The sequence below is a fragment of the Oncorhynchus kisutch genome, linkage group LG9 (assembly GCF_002021735.2).
Source record: "Oncorhynchus kisutch isolate 150728-3 linkage group LG9, Okis_V2, whole genome shotgun sequence".
NCBI classification, from domain to species: domain Eukaryota; kingdom Metazoa; phylum Chordata; class Actinopteri; order Salmoniformes; family Salmonidae; genus Oncorhynchus; species Oncorhynchus kisutch.
Genome location: NC_034182.2, coordinates 2,925,431 through 2,943,490, shown reverse-complemented (window position 1 = coordinate 2,943,490; position 18,060 = coordinate 2,925,431). Strand labels below are relative to the sequence as shown.

General features: G+C 41.1%; 1 protein-coding gene across 2 annotated transcripts in view; it reads right to left on the bottom strand.

The window, feature by feature from the left end:
• LOC109896571 (ras association domain-containing protein 8) overlaps window positions 1–16,752 on the bottom strand; it is a 34,143-nt gene extending 17,391 nt beyond the window's left edge. For both annotated transcript variants that reach the window (XM_020490822.2, XM_020490820.2), the window contains exon 1: window positions 16,510–16,752. The gene's annotated coding sequence lies outside the window, so the exon portion shown is untranslated. The remainder of the gene's footprint in view (window positions 1–16,509) is intronic.
• Between the last annotated feature and the right edge of the window lie 1,308 nt (window positions 16,753–18,060).

The following is an 18,060-nucleotide window of genomic DNA, read 5'->3' as shown; positions in this document are numbered from 1 at the left end:
TTGTGTGTTCCTAATTACCAAGAGGACATGGTATGGACACATCTATGAGAATATTTGTGCTGAAGTGCTGAACCTCCATCGTAAGACTTTCACTCAGTGCTGGGTATTAGGCAACCAGATGCAAGCACAGCCTCAGAATTGGCAGTGGAGAAACTTAAGCCCTCAAGCGTCATTTAGCCTACTTGCAGTGTTTGAATGCTACACAGACAAATTAGTATAGCTGCATACATAAAACATTTGATAGTGTGTTTACCTTAATACCTCAATTCTGGTGGTACCAAATTCACTTTCAGTGGGAAATCTGGACTTTTCTTCAGTACAGACCTACCTTGACTATAACTAAATCATGGCGCCAGTCTAAAGGGCAAGAGATTGTGAAGCACGATGACCTAAATATGGCAGGTCTCCTTGGTCTTTTGTGGTTCCCTGCTCAGGGTCAGAACACATGGCTGAAGCCAGCTTTCCCTGACAGCTGAGGGGCTACAGTATCTACAGTTTACCCAGGAAGGGTGGCCATCTGGCCTGGCCTCCACTGAAAACCTGGAGCTAAACTTAGGGTTCCCTTTAGCCTGGCCCTCCATTCAACCTACATTCTCTCCATGCCTTGAAAATGGGGGGAGGGGAAGGACTCTACTGCACAGTAAGATCACAGAAGAGTGAAAGGTCAGCAGTTTTGCACAGCTTCGCAGGAGAGAAAATGTGAGAATAGAAAGTGGCTGTGGTTGAGCCACAATAAATTGTTCTTTAATATCATGATGGTGCCTGTTATTAAGTTGAGTTATTTCTTTAGTAAATAGGATATCCAAATACTATACTAATCAATTAAAAGTACAGTTGATAAAATAAACAGATATTATTCCAGATTTTCCACTGGTAAAACCAAAGATGAACCTGAGTGATAGACAAATGCACAACGGAGAGAACTTTAAAGGGTCCAAGGATGTGTTCACAGACGAGGGGGGTTGTTCTAACAAGTGGTACACAAACAAAGAAGCATGCTGACGAGGGGACCGCCCACATTGGCAGCGCTGGCATGACTGGATGCAAACAATATCTTGCCATGGCAACTAGCCCCTGGATTTGTAAGGCCCCAACAACGCTGACCGGATTGGTTGGCTCAGCCCTGGGAAAGAACAAACATTCACTGGCAATTAGGAAATAATCCATGTTTTTCTGTCACTTCACATTTTTTCTACAATATGGTCAGAGTGGAGTAGACTAGACTGTGGATAAGCATAAACTCTCTTTATCAAAGCTCGAGGTAAGAGAGTTCCTCTGTGCAGGTTTTGTTTTAACAATACAGGAGAGGAAAAGTGGTGCAGCGGATGACATTGAACATAATGACATCATTCAGCATTTTTACTCCATGTCAGCAATTGATGACCGTCACAGTTACACACACACACACACACACACACACACTTGAAGAATCCTAGACAAAAACACAGCCCCAGCAACGGACAATAAAAACAGAAGCCACATTTTCTGGGCTGGCTTGGTGGGGTCTTGGTGTGAGTCTTATCCCCCAGTGGATATTTTTTGTAAGGGGCCGAACAGAGCCCTCTTAAAGCTAGAATCCGCAGTTGAAACAATTAAGTGCCACACCGCCTCGGTTTTGGTAAAAAGCTGAGGGATGGGCCTGGACAAATGTAACCACTCTCAAATTCATAGGGTTATGGATGCAAGGACTGACCACCCATGATATAAACATTATAGTTTTAACCGTGTTGAGGCTATACAGTGTTTGTTGAAATTTAAATTGGAGCAAAAAAGTGTATATCTTTGGTTATGATGGGGTAGGACAATTGAACTAAGCTCATGAGGCACTTCTAAGTTAGATTCTTCAGGGATCAATGGGTGCCTTCAGAAAGTATTCGTTCCCCTTGACTTATTCCACATTTTGTTCTTACAGCCTGAATTGAAAATGGTTTAAATAGATTTTTTCTCTCACCCATCTAAACACAGTATCCTATAATGACAAAGTAAAAACGTGTTTTCAGAAATGTTTGCAAATGTATTGAATATGACATAAAGAAATATCAAATTTACACAAGTATCAATACGTGTTAGAATCACCGTTAGAAGTGATTACAGCAGTGAATCTTTGAGTAAGTCTATAAGAGCATTGCACACCTGGATTGTACAACATTTGCAATTTTTTCATCCTGAAAAACTCCCTTGTCCTTAACGATTACAAGCAACCCATAACATGATGCAGCCACCACTATGCTTGAAAATATGGAGAGTGGTAGTCAGTAATGTGTTGTATTGGATTTACCCCAAACATAACACTTTGTATTCAGAACATAAAGTTAATTGCAGTGTTAATTTACTGCCTTTTTTCCAAACAGGATGCATGTTTTGGAATATTTCCTTCTTTTCAATGTCAATTAAGTTAGTATTGTGGACAGTGGCATGTATTCATGGATGCCAAGGGAAGCCAGGATTCACCCCAGGATTCCCCCCAACCTATTAAAAAAACATAAAATAATATATATTTTCTCTCTCTGTGTTTCATACTTTTTCTACAATTCACAAGAGGCTGAATGTATCTCACCGGAGAAAGGATCCGAGTGAGTGAAACAGCGCCCCTCTGCCTGTGTATGTGTAAGCCATCTGTCTGATGCAGTCTGGTCAAAAATAGTATGACATTGTTGCCGCCCATAGCATTGAATGCAAGCCTCCCTTGATAGAAAAAAAGTATAAAATAATAGTCAATCAGCGTTGAGCTAAACTGAGTGAGCTCAAATATGAACGGTCCTGGTGCACCAACAAAAAAAAGTGTGAAGGGAAGCCAGTTTGGATTTGACTTCACGCCTACACTCTTGGGAAAAAAAAGGTGCTATCTAGAACCAAAAAGCATTCTTCGGCTGTCCCCATAGGACAACCGTTTGAAGAATCCCTTTTTTACATTTATTTACATGTATTTTTTATTTCACCTTTATTTAACCAGGTAGGCAAGTTGAGAACACCTTTATTTAACCAGGTAGGCAAGTTGAGAACACCTTTATTTAACCAGGTAGGCAAGTTGAGAACACCTTTATTTAACCAGGTAGGCAAGTTGAGAACACCTTTATTTAACCAGGTAGGCAAGTTGAGAACACCTTTATTTAACCAGGTAGGCAAGTTGAGAACAAGTTCTCATTTACAATTGCGACCTGGCCAAGATAAAGCAAAGCAGTTCGACACATACAACAACACAGAGTTACACATGGAGTAAAACAAACATACAGTCAATAATACAGTAGAAAAATAAGTCTGCATACAATGTGAGCAAATGAGGTGAGATAAGGGAGGTAAAGGCAAAATGAATAAAAATGTAAAAGGCCATGGTGGCAAAGTAAATACAATATAGCAAGTAAAACACTGGAATGGTAGATTTGCAGTGGAAGAATGTGCAAAGTAGAGATAGAAATAATGGGGTGCAAAGGAGCAAAATAAATAAATAAATACAGTAGGGGGAGAGGTAGTTGTTTGGGCTAAATTATAGATGGGCTATGTTCAGGTGCAGTAATCTGTGAGCTGCTCTGACAGCTGGTACTTAAAGCTAGTGAGGGAGATAAGTGTTTCCAGTTTCAGAGATTTTTGTAGTTCATTCCAGTCATTGGCAGCAGAGAACTGGAAGGAGAGGCGGCCAAAGGAAGAATTGGTTTTGGGGGTGACCAGAGAGATATACCTGCTGGAGCACGTGCTACAGGTTTGGGTTTTGGGTCCAGGTATAACCATTTTTGTTCCAGGTAGAACCTTTTTGGGTTCCACATAGATAGAACCTTTTCCACAGAGGGTGGAAAAGGGGTCAATGTGGAGGAGTGTATCACATCGCATCGAGAGAAATTCGTCATTGACAGAAACAACTTGAATTGTTGCATCTTGTGTTATTTTCCTAAATTAGCCATGGATGGAGGTAGGAATTTGGACTTGTGGTTTTACTTAATTCTCCATAATGGCCAATGATTATAACGCCGATTCTGATTCAACCATAAATGTATACATTGTGCCCCTGGACTGAGAGGATGGAAGTTCAATATGTAGCTAGATGAAGAAGGCTAATGTTAACTAGCTAACGTTGCCCATGAAAGGAAGTTAGGCTGGCGAGTAAGCATTTTAGCAAGGTAACCTAGGACAACAAAAAATAAAAGCATGTACTGTATGACAGAGCCATAGACAGGATGACATTAGTGTCTCTCTACAAGTAGGGTGAGTCAACATGTTTTTTCTACTTGCACGATCGCACACACACAACAAAAATCTGAACCATGGACAACCACATCAGATTTATCTTATGTTGATTGGACTAAATAGTTTTGAGTATCTTTGAGTTGTCACTGTATTAGACTAAGCATACAGTAGGTGATTTGATGATGTTGAAATGTTGAAGTTGATGGTTCTGGAATAGTGGAGGCAGCTCCTGTTTTCTTTGCTACTTTCGGTAACTCTCCGTGGTTCCAAACCAATAGTTGTTAAGTTGTCTGAAAACTCCAGAAACATTATTTTGCTTGACGATGCTGTAGTTCATGTAACTGTTGGTTACATTCAATATGCTTTGTGGACTTCACCGGACAGATGTTGCTCTCCGGTTTTGTGATGAAACAAAAGTGTGGTTGAATTTATTCTACCACTGTGTCTTCTTGTTGTCTGGGCCTTAGGCCTATATATCAATATATCACGGTCACAATGCATATGAACTAACAGGTCATAAAGCAAACAAAGCAATTATCACAACACATAGGTTGCAATATGGAATTTTTTTCTGGCTTGGCTTCCCCAGTGATTTTCCCCACACACCGCTACGGACTGTGGAGTAACTACAATGTTGTTGACCCATCCTCCGTTTTCTCTGATCACACTCATTAAACTCTGTAGCTGTTTTAAAGTAACCATTGGCCTCATGGTGAAATCTCTGAGCAGTTTCCTTCCTCTCCAGCAACTGAGTTAGGAAGGACGCCTGTATCTTTGTAGTGACTGGGTGTATTGATACACCTTCCAAAGTGTATTTCTCTCTATACCATTTGTATTTCATATACCTTTGACTATTGGATGTTCTTATAGGCACTATAGTGTTGCCAATGTAGCAGTATAGCTTCCGTCCCTCTCCTTGCCCCTACCTGGGCTCGAACCAGGAACACATCGACAACAGCCACACTCGAAACAGCGTACCCATCGCTCCACAAAAGCTGTGGCCCTTGCAGAGCAAGGGGAATAACTACTCCAAGTCTCAGAGCGAGTGACGTTTGAAACGCTATTAGCGCGCACCCCGCTAACTAGCTAGGCATTTCACATCGGTTACACCAGCCATTAGGCTGATAGGCTTGAATTCATAAACAGCGCTGTGCTTGCGAAGAGCTGCTGGCAAAACGCACAAAAGTGCTGTTTGAATGAATGCTTACGAGCCTGCTGCTGCCTACCACTGCTCAGTCAGACTGCTCTATCAAATCATAGACTTAATTATAACATAACACACAGAAATACGAGCCTTTGGTCATTAATATGGTCAAATCCAGAAACTATCATTTAAAAAACAAAACGTTTATTATTTCAGTGAAATACGGAACCATTCGGTATTTTATCTAACAGGTGGCATCCCTAAGTCTAAATATTCTTGTAACATTGCACAACCTTAAATGTTATGTCATAATTACGTAAAGTCTGGCAAATTAGTTCGCAATGAGCCAGGCTGCCAAAACTGTTGCATATAACCTGACTCTGCATGCAATGAACGCAAGAGAAGTGACACAATTTCATCTAAAATTGCCTGCTAACCTGGATTTATTTTAGCTAAATATGCAGGTTTAAAAATATATACTTCTGTGTATTGATTTTAAGAAAGGCATTGGTGTTTATGGTTAGGTACAGTCGTCCAACGATTGTGCTTTTTTCGCAAATGTGCTTTTGTTAAATCATCCCCCAGTGTTGCATCGATTATATGCAATGCAGGACACGCTAGATAAACTAGTAATATCATCAACCATGTGTAGTTATAACTAGTGATTATGATTGATTGATTGTTTTTTATAAGATAAGTTTAATGCTAGCTAGCAACTTACCTTGGCTTCTACTGCATTCGTGCAACAGGCAGGCTCCTTGTGGAGTGCAATGAGAGGCAGGTGGTTAGAGCGTTGGACTCGTTAACTGTAAGGTTGCAAGATTGGATCCACCGAGCTGACAAGGTAAAAATCTGTCGTTCTGCCCCTGAACAAGGCAGTTAACCCACCGTTCCTAAGCCTTCATTGAAAATAAGAATGTGTTCTTAACTGACTTGCCTAGTTAAATAAAAGGTATAAAAAAATTACAAATACAAATTCGGCGCCCAAAAATACCGATACCGATTTCCGATCGTTCGGCCATTCCGATTAATCGTTTGACCTCTAGTAGCAAGTAAGGATTCTAAATGTCATTTACCAGCTCTCATTGCAGAGAGTTTATCAGCCTAATTGTGCTGACATTTTTTTGCCTGTATTTTATACTAATTGTTGGTATGGTGACAATGCCTTCATGCTTCTGAAACCAAGCCAAGGGAACTCTGTCCTTTGAAACAGCTAATAGAAATGTCAAAGTGGGCGGCTAGTCTTTCAAGTGTGAAAAACTGGAAATTTCAAGATTTTACCTCAATTTTACACTTGGAAAAAGTGACATTTCATTTCGAAGCAAAGATGGTTTGGAACTAAAACGTGTAAAATATCTGACTCAGGGGCCTCCCGGGTGGCACAGTGCTCTAGGGCACTACATTGGGCCCAGGCTCTGTCGCAGCCGGCCGCGACCGGGAGGTCCGTGGGGCGACGCACAATTGGCCAAGTGTCATCCGGGTTAGGGTGGGCTTGGCCGGTAGGGATATCCTTGTCTCATTGCGCACCAGCGACTCCTGTGGCGTGCTGGGAGCAGTGCACGCTAACCAAGGTCGCCAGGTGCACAGTGTTTTCTTCTGACACATTGGTGCGGCTGGCTTCCGGATTGGGTGCGCGCTGTGTTAAGAAGCAGTGCGGCTTGGTTGTGTTGTGTTTCGGAGGACGCATGGCTTTCGACCTTCATCTCTCCCGAGCCCGTACGGGAGTTGTAGCGATGAGACAAGATAGTAATTACTACCACAAAATTGGGGAGAAAAAGGGGGTAATATGTAATAATAAAAGATCAAAATAAAATATCTGACTCATTCCACCAGAGCGAGAGGAAGGCCTAAACAGACGATTGATGTTAGGGCGCTGTACTATAAATAAAATAGCTGATTGCTGATTGGCAGTCGGCATTGTCAGTCATTTGTCAAATAACTCCATCCCCAACCGTTGCATTCTTCCCAAGACATGCCATATTCAACAGGTGAGATTTTCCCAGGTAAGCCCCTCAGCAGGAGGACCACAGACTTGTCCCACTCTCTGCCTGTCTAAAATTACATTTCATTTCACTTAATCTGACGCCAGCTTTACTGAGTACAGACGGATCCCCGAGCAGCCAAAATCACTTCATTTCCTGGTGATATACTGTAGGTTGGAGTAATGAACCAGGCAGAGCTGAACTGCTACAGATCCAGTTCTGAGGCTGGGAGGCTAGCTGCAGATAGCAGACATGGCATCGCAAACAACATGGCATTGGCAGAGGAGTTCCTAGGATGGGCTCGCCTGGAATTATATCACAGAGATTTCCCAAAATGTCCCAAAAACTGGGTGTTTACAACACGTTACAACACCTGTTAACCACGTGACTAACATTTCTTACTCACAATACCTGAAACTTGTGCCTAGACTTACCTTTCCAGCAGCATATTCAGCTAATTTAGTTTTTACTTATATAACAGGGAGCTTCAGCTTAGTCAGTCACCAAACAGGCAGTTTTGGTCTCTCTGGTGCCCTTTAAGACCGATGGAGGAAGGGAGAAAGAAATTCAGCTCCTTTGGACCGAATCAGCTAGTCTGATCAGTAGTTCCAAATGCCTCACTGTCATCAGAGTTTAAAAGACGTTCTGTTTATAATGAAGGCAGGCAAGGACGTTAAGTGAGCCTTCACATATGGCCAACTAATGTTAAAGCTGATGCTTAGTTTTAAAATTCATAGTCAGCCAATATTTAAAAAAAGGAAATAATATGCACTTTGCCACACAGAGAGCTGTCAGTTTTGTTAGAATCAGGGGAGGTTATTATTAGTAGTAGATTGGTAGCCTTACACTCAGTTAAGAGAAGTTCATTTAAAGTCACCCAGTGAGATTAATGAGGCAATAATTTACTGCGCCGTTGTGGTGACTCACTGGGCACAGCGATTTCCTGATCTCATTCAGCTGGAAATGACTGAGCAAATGCTGCTCCAAGAACAATTCTATCACTTGGCTGTTCATCTATTGTTGGAAAATATTAACTTTCAAATCAATTCTGTTATACAGGCTTCAAGAGTTTCCAAAAATAAAATGACCTTCCCTAGTAGGCCTTTTCTTGAAAGACCAGGGGATGCTTGAATGAGGAGTAATTGAAGGGAAAGACTGCAGCTTCTAATGAATCACAATTTCAGCAGGCCAGGGGTAGTTCAACAGGATATGAAGTATCTTCAAGTTAAAACACAAAATGTGCCTTCAACTGATGCTGCTACTTATACAACAGTCTGGTGGTCTACTGTAGTCGGCAGACATTATCAAAACCATATCTTCCACTACTGATGACAAAACCAGCGTAAAAACAAAATAGATGTTTGAATCCACATGCTTGGTTCATAACGTTGTTTTTTTAAATAAATGCACAGCCGCCTTTTCCAGTTCTAAGGCCAACCTTAACGAATATTGAACTAAGACACATGGCTAAATCTGCTCACTCTGTTGGTCACATGCTTAAAATCCCATCACTCAGGATGGCGCACCTAATCATCTTCCACGGCATCGCTCCTAGTGAGAAAATGTGGAGCCTCAAAAGGTTGAACGTAAGCAGCTTGGGGAGAGCAATAAGCTGTTAACCCTGTAAGAAGAGGAGCTTATGTTGACAACAGGGGACGGAGAAAGCCAAGTAGTAGTAAACAAGCCACAGCATGCAATCTGTCATGTGTTTTCACAAGTTCATCTGGGTTCTCAATTGTCCTTTCAGTAACTGGTGTAACAAGGCGCTCAATATTTAACGGAGTGTACGAAACATTAGGAACATCTGCTCTTTCCACTACATAGACTGACTAGGTAAATCCAGGTGAAAGCTATGATCCCTTATAGATGTCACTTGTTAAATGTATTTATAGTTTATTTCCCCTTTATTTAACCAGGTAAGCTAGTTGATAACAAGTTCTCATTTACATCTGCGACCTGGTCAAGATAAAGCAAAGCAGTGCGACATAAACAACAACACAGAGTTACACATGGAATAAAAACGTACAGTCAATAACACAATATAAAAAAAAGAAAGTCTATATACAGTGTGTACAAATAGTGTGAGGTGGTAAGGCCATAGTAGTGAAGTAATTACAATTGAGCAAATTAACATTGGACTGATAGATGTGCAGATGATGATGTGCAAGTAGAAATGCTGGTGTGCAAAAGAGCAGAAAAGTAAATAAAAACAATATGGGGATGAGGTAGGTAGATTGGATGGACTATTTACAATTGGGCTATGTACAGCTACAGGGATCAGTTAGCTTCTCAGATAGCTGATGTTTAAAGTTAGTGAGGGAAATAGAAGTCTCCAGCTTCAGCAATTTTTGCAATTCATTCCAGTCATTGGCAGCAGAGAACTGGAAGGAAAGGCGGCCAAATGAGGTGTTGGCTTTGGGGATGACCAGTGAGATTTTCCACTTCAATCCATGTAGATGAAGGAGGAGAAAGGTTAACGAAGGATTTTTAAGCTTTGAGGCAATTGAGACATGGATTGTGTATGTGTGCCATTCAGAGGCTGAATGGGTAAGGCGCACCGGTTTGAGTGTGTCAAGAACTGCAACACAGCTGGGGTTTTCATTTTCACACGCAACAGTTTCCTGTGTGTATCTAGAATGGTCCACCACCCATTGGACTTCCAGCCAACTTGACACAACGGTGGGAAGCATTGGAGTCAACACAGGCCACCATCCCTGTGGAACGCATTCAACATTTTTGCGAGCCATCGGAAAGCCTCCCTGGTCTTTGTGGTTGAATCTGTGTTTGAAATTCACTGCATGACTGAGGGACCTTACACGTACAAGTAAATAGATAGTTGTGAATCTAGGCTAACAATTTGAAATCAGCTATGTAGTGCTAGGTCAAAAAACAAAACGTGCACCTGTAACAGTATAACTTTAGACTGTCCCCTCGCCCATACCCGGGTGAGAACCAGGGACCCTCTGCACACATCAACAACAGTCACCCACGAAGCATCGTTACCCATCGCTCCACAAAAGCCACGGCACTTGCAGAGCAAGGGGAACTACTACTTCAAGGTCTCAGAGCAAGTGACGTCACTGATTGAAACGCTATTTAGCGCGCACCGCTAACTAAGCTAGCCGTTTCACATCCGTTACACACCCAGGGGGCTCCAGGACCAAGTTTGGGAAACACTGTCCTAGGCCACTATTGTGAGCTTATTGTATGAGGAGGATTTAATGAGGGAGTTCAAGTAGGCTAGCAATTTGTGCTACTCTATAACAGCATCTAGATCAGAGATTCCATACATGGGTGAGAGGCAGGGGTACACAAAAAACACATTTACTTGAAGAACAGTGCAGATGCCATGTTTGGTAACAGAATGACGGCACAGACAGCACAAACAGTCATTCTGTTACCAAACTTTGCATCTGCACTGTACTTCAAGTAAATGTGTTTTTTGTCACATTTTAAAGTGAAAATTGCACATGGGCTAAAACTCCCATCTGTAAAGTGTCACATGTAAAGTAGTCCTCATTTCTTTGGTTTATTTTAAGGATGAACTGTAATTCCAAATGTGGGTCCTGGTAGGCCACCTGTAATTACAGCCCTGTGTATATACTCTAGCAATGAAATAAGATCCACGACTCTGGAGAAACATGCTCAGTCTCCCCACAGGGGGAAGAGGAGGTCTACAGTGCGGGGGAGTAATAGTCGAATCCTGGGGGTCTCTCTTGATGTCTGAAACTGCCTGAAAACAACTGTTTCTGCCCCACACACTGTACAACCCTGGTAACCCCTCAAAGATGTTGGACCCTCTGACTATTTAAATTTGTTTGATTTAAAACACACACTATAAAAAGTACTTAATCCCCAAAACTGGTCTGCTCTTTTAGGTTTAGCAAAGGACATTTTCTGGTGTTGTTTAATTCCAGTTGTACTGTATGCCTCTGTTCACCTCTTCCCAGCATTTTATTGGCAAGCAAATCCACCCGTATGTATAACTCCAACAATGCCTCATTTCCTGTGATGCCACTCATCAGGTATGTCACCATTAACAGGGATTCCATAAAACCTGTGTTTATGTTGTTTGCCGGCTGTGCTACAAGCATGAATACAGTCTCACAGTCCTTTACCTCACAGATTAGTATCAATCCTGAAAGAGCTTTGAACCGTTACACAATGTAAATTCACGTCTAACACAGCCCCATACATGGACCGTGTACTGATGTGAGGAGATAGATGCAGAAAAGTGCATGGACGATTGTCAGTGACACTACAAACACGTGTTGGCACTTACAGTAGTCTGCTTGACTTCAGTGGGTTGTCTGTGTTTGATTGCACATTGTCATACCATGTAAATCATCCAGTAGCTGGTTGTTCACTCGTGAAGGGCAAAATAACCAAACCAAAATATATTGGACTTTTAAATCATAAGAGCACACAGCCACAATTTGAAAATAAGTGTTTGCTTTTTCTGAAACTGTTGTCCCTTTTACAACTTGTAGTTCCACTTTCAGTGGTTCTTTACTTTACGATAAGCCTATTATTTCCTTTGCTTTAATAGGAAATACCGGTGTGTATATTCAAATGAATCCCAAAGAAACAAACAATGAATTGGTTATTGCATTGTGTGATTTGCATTGTGTGATTACCATTGTACCCTGTAACTTTTCAGTAAATACCTGGTAACTTATGTACCATGAAATAAAGTGCTACTCTAAATGTTCTTGGCAAGAAGCTCAATAGGGACTCAGACTCCAACTTGTTAGACAAACAGTCAGCAGAAAACAGAACTGCCACATCAAACAAAGAAATGAGACAGAAGGTTCAATTCAAACAAGCAGAATTTATGCTTTGGCCTGAAAAAGATATGATAAATCACCACTGTCACATAAAATAGGTAAATGGTGAAATATTGCAGGTAAAATGCCTTCAGAAGTATTCATACCCTTTGAACTATTCCACAATTTTATGTGATACAGCCTGAATTCAAAATGGACATACAATACTCCATGAGGACAAAGTGAAAACATGTTTTTAGAAATGTTTGCAAATTCATTGACAATGAAATACAGGAATATCTCGTTTACAGAAGTATTCACACCCCTGAGTCAATACACGTTAGAATCACCTTTGACAGCAATTACAGCTATGAGTCTTTCTGGGTAAGTCTCTAAGGGCCCGATTGCAACTTAGGAAATTATGCCTTTCTTACGCACGCCTTTCATATGCACTTCTTAGTAGTTGGTTTTCAGACTTACCTTATGAAGGTGCATAACAGGCTTTGCTGGCGTTGTTCCCTTGCACGCTCTAAATAAATGTAATTGAACCGCTGAAAATCCTCCCACTTGCTAGCCCACAGATTTTCTCGTGGAGTTTTATCTTAACCCATCCATTTAAATACGGTGTACCTTTTAGTTAAAAAAATTTCCGACAGACTCAATAGAATATCTATAAAATAGGTTCAGAATATTAGGGGTCAATGAAAGAAAGGCATCTACAGGGGCTTCAGAAAATATTCATACCCCTTGACTTATTCCACATTTTGTTGTGTTACAGAGCTAAGAATTTATTAAATTGTTGTTTTTCTCACCCATCTACACACAATTCCCCATTATGACAAAGTGAAAACATGTTATTAGACATTTTTGCAAATGTGTTGAAAATGAAATACAGAACATTTACATAAGTATTCACACCAGATTCAATACTTAAAAAAAAAAAACACCTTTGGCAGCGATTACAGTTGAGTCTTTCTCTAAGATCTTTGCACACCTTGATTGTACAATATTCTTCAAGTTCTGTCAAGTTGGTTGTTGATCATTGCTAGACAGCAATTTTCAAGTCTTGCCATAGATTTTTAAGTGCATTTATGTCAAATCTGTAACTAGGCCACTCAGGAACATTGAATGTCATCTTAGTAAACACCCAGTGTATATTTGGCCTTGTTTTTTAGGTTGCTGTCTTGCTGATAGGTGAATGTGTCTCCCAGTGTCTGTTGGAAAGCAGATGGAACCAGGTTTTCCCCTCTAGGATTTTGCCTGAGCTTAGCTCTATTCCGTTATTTATTTTTGTATCCTAAAATACTCCCTATTCCTTGCCGATGACAAGCATACCCATAACATGATGCAGCCAACACCATGCTTGACAATATGAAGAGTGGTACTCCCTGATGTGTTGTGTTGCCCCAAACATAACACTTTCTATTCAGGACATAAAGTTAATTTCTTTGACACATTTTTCAAAGTTTTACTTTAGTGCCTTATTGCAAACAGTATGCATGTTTTGGAATATTTGTATTCTGTACAGTCGTGGACAAAAGTTTTGAGAATGACACAAATATTCATTTTCAAAGTCTGCTGCCTCAGTGTATTTAGATATTTTTGTCAGATGTTAGCTACTATGGATTACTGAAGTATAATGATAAGCATTTCATAAGTGTCAAAGGCCTTTATTGATAATTACATGAAGTTGATGCAAAGAGTCAATATTTGCAGTGTTGACCCTTCTTTTTCAAGACCTCTGCAATCCACCCTGGCATGTTATCAATTAACTTCTGGGCCACATGGCAGCCTGATGGCAGCCCATTCTTGCATAATCATGCTTGGAGTTTGTCAGAATTTGTCGGGGGATTTTGTCCACCCGCCTCTTGAGGATTGACCACAAGTTCTCAATGGGATTAAGGTCTGGGGAGTTCCCTGGCCATGGACCCAAAATATCAATGTTTTGTTCCCCGAGACAGTTAATTATCACTTTTGCCTTATGGCAAGGTGCTCCATAATGCTGGAAAAGGCATTGTTTGTCACCAAACTGTTCCTGGATGGTTGGGAGAAGTTGCTCTCGGAGGATGTGTTGGTACCATTCTTTGTTCATGGCTGTGTTCTTAGGCAAAATTGTGAGTGAGCCAACACCCTTGGCGGAGAAGCAACCCCACACATGAATGGTCTCAGGATGCTTTACTGTTGGCATGACACAGGACTGATGGTCCTGTCTTCACCGAACAAGCTTTTTTCTGGATGCCCCAAACAATCGGAAAGGGGATTCATCAGAGAAAATGACTTTACCCCAGTCCTCAGCAGTCCAATCCCTGTACCTTTTGCAGAATATCAGTCTGTCCCTGATGTTTTTCCTGGAGAGAAGTGGCTTCTTTGCTGCCCTTCTTGACACCAGGCCATCCTCCAAAAGTCTTCGCCTCACTGTGCATGCAGATGCACTCACACCTGCCTGCTGCCATTCCTGAGCAAGCTCTGTACTGGTGGTGCCCCGATCCCGCAGCTGAATCAACTTTAGGAGACGGTCCTGGCGCTTGCTGGACATTCTTGGGTGCCCTGAAGCCTTCTTCACAACAATTGAACTGTTCTCCTTGAAGTTTTTGATGATCTGATAAATGGTTGATTTAGGTGCAATCTTACTGGCAGCAATATCCTTGCCTGTGAAGCCCTTTTTGTGCAAAGCAATGATGACGGCACGTTTTCCCTTGCAGGTAACCATGTTTGACAGAGGAAGAACAATGATTCCAAGCACCACCCTCCTTTTGAAGCTTCCAGTCTGTTATTCAAACTCAATCAGCATGACAGAGGGATCTCCAGCCTTGTCCTCATCAACACTCACACCTGTGTTAACGAGAGAATCACTGACATGATGTCAGCTGGTCCTTTTGTGGCAGGGCTGACACGCAGTGGAAATGTTTTTGGGGGATTCAGTACATTTGCATGGCAACGAGGGACTTTGCAATTAATTGCAATTTCATCTGATCACTCTTCATAACATTCTGGAGTATGTGCAAATTGCCATCATACAAACTGAGGCAGCAGACTTTGTGAAAAATAATATTTGTGTAATTTTCTAAACTTTTGGCCACGACTGTACAGGCTTCCTTTTTTCAACTCTGTCATTTAGGTTAATATTGTGGAGTAACTACAATGTTGTTGAAACATCCTAAGATTTCTATTACAGCCCTTAAACTCGGTAAATGTTTTAAAGTCACTTTTGGCCTCATGGTTTCCTTCCTCCCCAGAAACTGAGTTAGGAAGGACCCCTGCATCTTTGTAGTCACTGGGTGCATTGATACACCATCCAAAGTTTAATGAATAACTTCACCATGATCAAAGGGATATTCAATGTCTGCTTTTTAATTATTACCCCTCTACCATTAGGTGCTCTTTGTGAGGCATTGGGAAAACCTCCCTGGTCTTTGGTTGAATCTGTGTTTGAAATTCACTGCTCAACTGAGGGTCCTTACAGATAATTGTATGTGTGGGGTACAGAGGTGAGGTAGTCATTCAAAAATCATGACAACCACTATTAAATCGCACACAGAGTGAGTCCATGCAACTTATTATGTGACTTGTTAAGAACATTTTTACTGCTGACATTTCAGCTTTTCATTTTTTATTCATTTGTAAAAATTTCTAAAAAAAACATAATTCCCCTGACATTATGGGGTATTGCGCATAGGCCAGTGACACACTCTCAATTTAAGCCATTTTAAATTCAGGCTGTAACAACAAAATGTGGACAAGTCAAGGGGTGTGAATACTTTGTGAAGGCTCTGTAGATTCTTTCCAACATAGATGGTTCCAGATTTGGGAGAAAGCATGAACGTTATGGCACAGTACTGTATCTTAAACAAAGCCTAGTACATGAACATGATGACAGGTTTGATTGAATCCAACCCCTTGTGTCACACAGAACGTTCACATGGGCTGGAGCATTACACAAGATTGCTAGTTGCTGGATACATTTATAAAAAATGTAATTGCTCACCAATGTTTAATATACATATATAAATATATATTTGAAATCATTTTCAGGTCCTGTTGACATGTTGAAGCGAGTTACAGTAGTGACCGCACGTACAAATTCCATTGACATTCAAAGTGGCAAGGTATTCTGCAACCAGTCCAGATAGTCCAGAGATTTGTTTAGGTCACATCGCCTACTACATCCATAGGCTATTCAATTAGGGAAAATTCCCCTAATCCCATCTGGCAATATTTTTAATGTGATCAGACTTTTTTTTAGAACCCTAACTTAATATTTGAGGCCACCCAAACTGTATGTGGGTGTATATTTCTCTTGGTAGAAATAACATAGATTTTACATTTGCAGCTATAGGCACCATCCTACTTGAGATACGGTGGGCTCTTTTTTCGCTCTTAACGCTGTACTGCGAAGTGGCCTTTGCATTGACTGCGCCTATTGCAAAAATCCATTTACCTCTTTCCAGCCGCAGTCCTCCGGCTAAAAGTGTATGAGAAACTCCCCTCTTTCTCTGGTCCCACTCTGAATTCGCTCAGGCATTCAATCGGGTGATAGATAATTGTTCTCTGCGGGATAGTTTATCGCATAATCCAAAGGTTTATATATTGTGCAAATAGGCTACCCAATTAAAGTTCGCACTCTGCATATCCACGCGTGTTTACTGTGCAATCTGTTGTAGGACATCTGATTCCAGCTAATTTTTGTGTAATGTTGGCAACTGTAAGGCGACCGCAGAGTATCACTTCTGGGTAAATTCCTTCAGCCTTCACAATAAAGGTCCCTCATATAATATTTAAAAAACGTTATCTTCTCACCAGTCACCTCATCATAGTTAAGCTTAAATGGAGGAAATAAAGGTAGACTACACTTGCTGATACAGCTATCTGCTTTAGATAGGGCTTCTGGGTAGATCCCTACTTTCATGGACGCACAATTCATTTGTTGCACAGTTCAATATGTTATTGCAATACAACAAAATACAAATGACATTTTAATACGATAATGTAGCAATTAAATTGAGATTAAACTGCGGCCTGGACTCAAACTCGGGTCCCAGTCTAGTTCTAAGGGTAGGTAGACTACAGTGGTGGCTGGTGGCACTTAAAATGGGGAGGATGGCTCTTTGTAATAGCTGGAGCAGAATAAATGGAATGGTCTCAAACACATCAAACACCTGGTTTCTGTGTTATATGTGTCCGTTCACTCCATTCCATTCATTATTATAAGCCGTCCTTCCCTCATCAGCCTCCTCTGGTAGCCTACCCTTAGAACTAGAGGGACCTGAGTTTGAGTCCTGGGCGCAAGCTAGGTTCGTTACACTACCCCACTCCTTTGGGATGTGCACAGGCTGTATCAAAGTGAGCATTTATTAAAAACATGGATTTCCTATAATTTACTAAGCAGTTTCACTGGGGACTTTTATTTTGATGGCAGTTATCAGAATAAGAAGTTATATTATTGCCAGTTGTTGGTTATTGTTGCCAGGATTACAGATCTCTCATTGCACAAGCTTGTAAATAACATTGTAATGTAGATGGGAAACTGCAAGGCATTGTGGACAGGTTTAAAGCCACACATACCAATTGGATTCGCAGATCCACTTTTCCTCAGGTTTTGAGCACTTAACAGTCAGCAATGTGCAGGAATGTGCTGTGTTTATCAGTAAATCTGCATCACCCTAAAATTGTTATCTAACACAAAATAAAACGTGTGTGGTGAACTTTGGTTGATGATGTAAAATGATCTACAACCCTACCAATGTTTTGCTTTTGAGGACATCCGCCTTTAGCTAATAGGCCTTTGTGATTCTCTGCAACCATTTTTGTTAAATAAAAAGCTAACAGGAGGTGTGTGTGTAGGGGGGAGGGGGGGGTTGTTCAAAGCCTAAGATGAAACGAATGATGTACATAAGACAATTTGGAGGTACCTAGAAGGCACAACCATATATGCCTTTTTTTAGGAACAACATTTGTCTCTCTCAGACCAGCCTCCAATCTCCAGTCTACC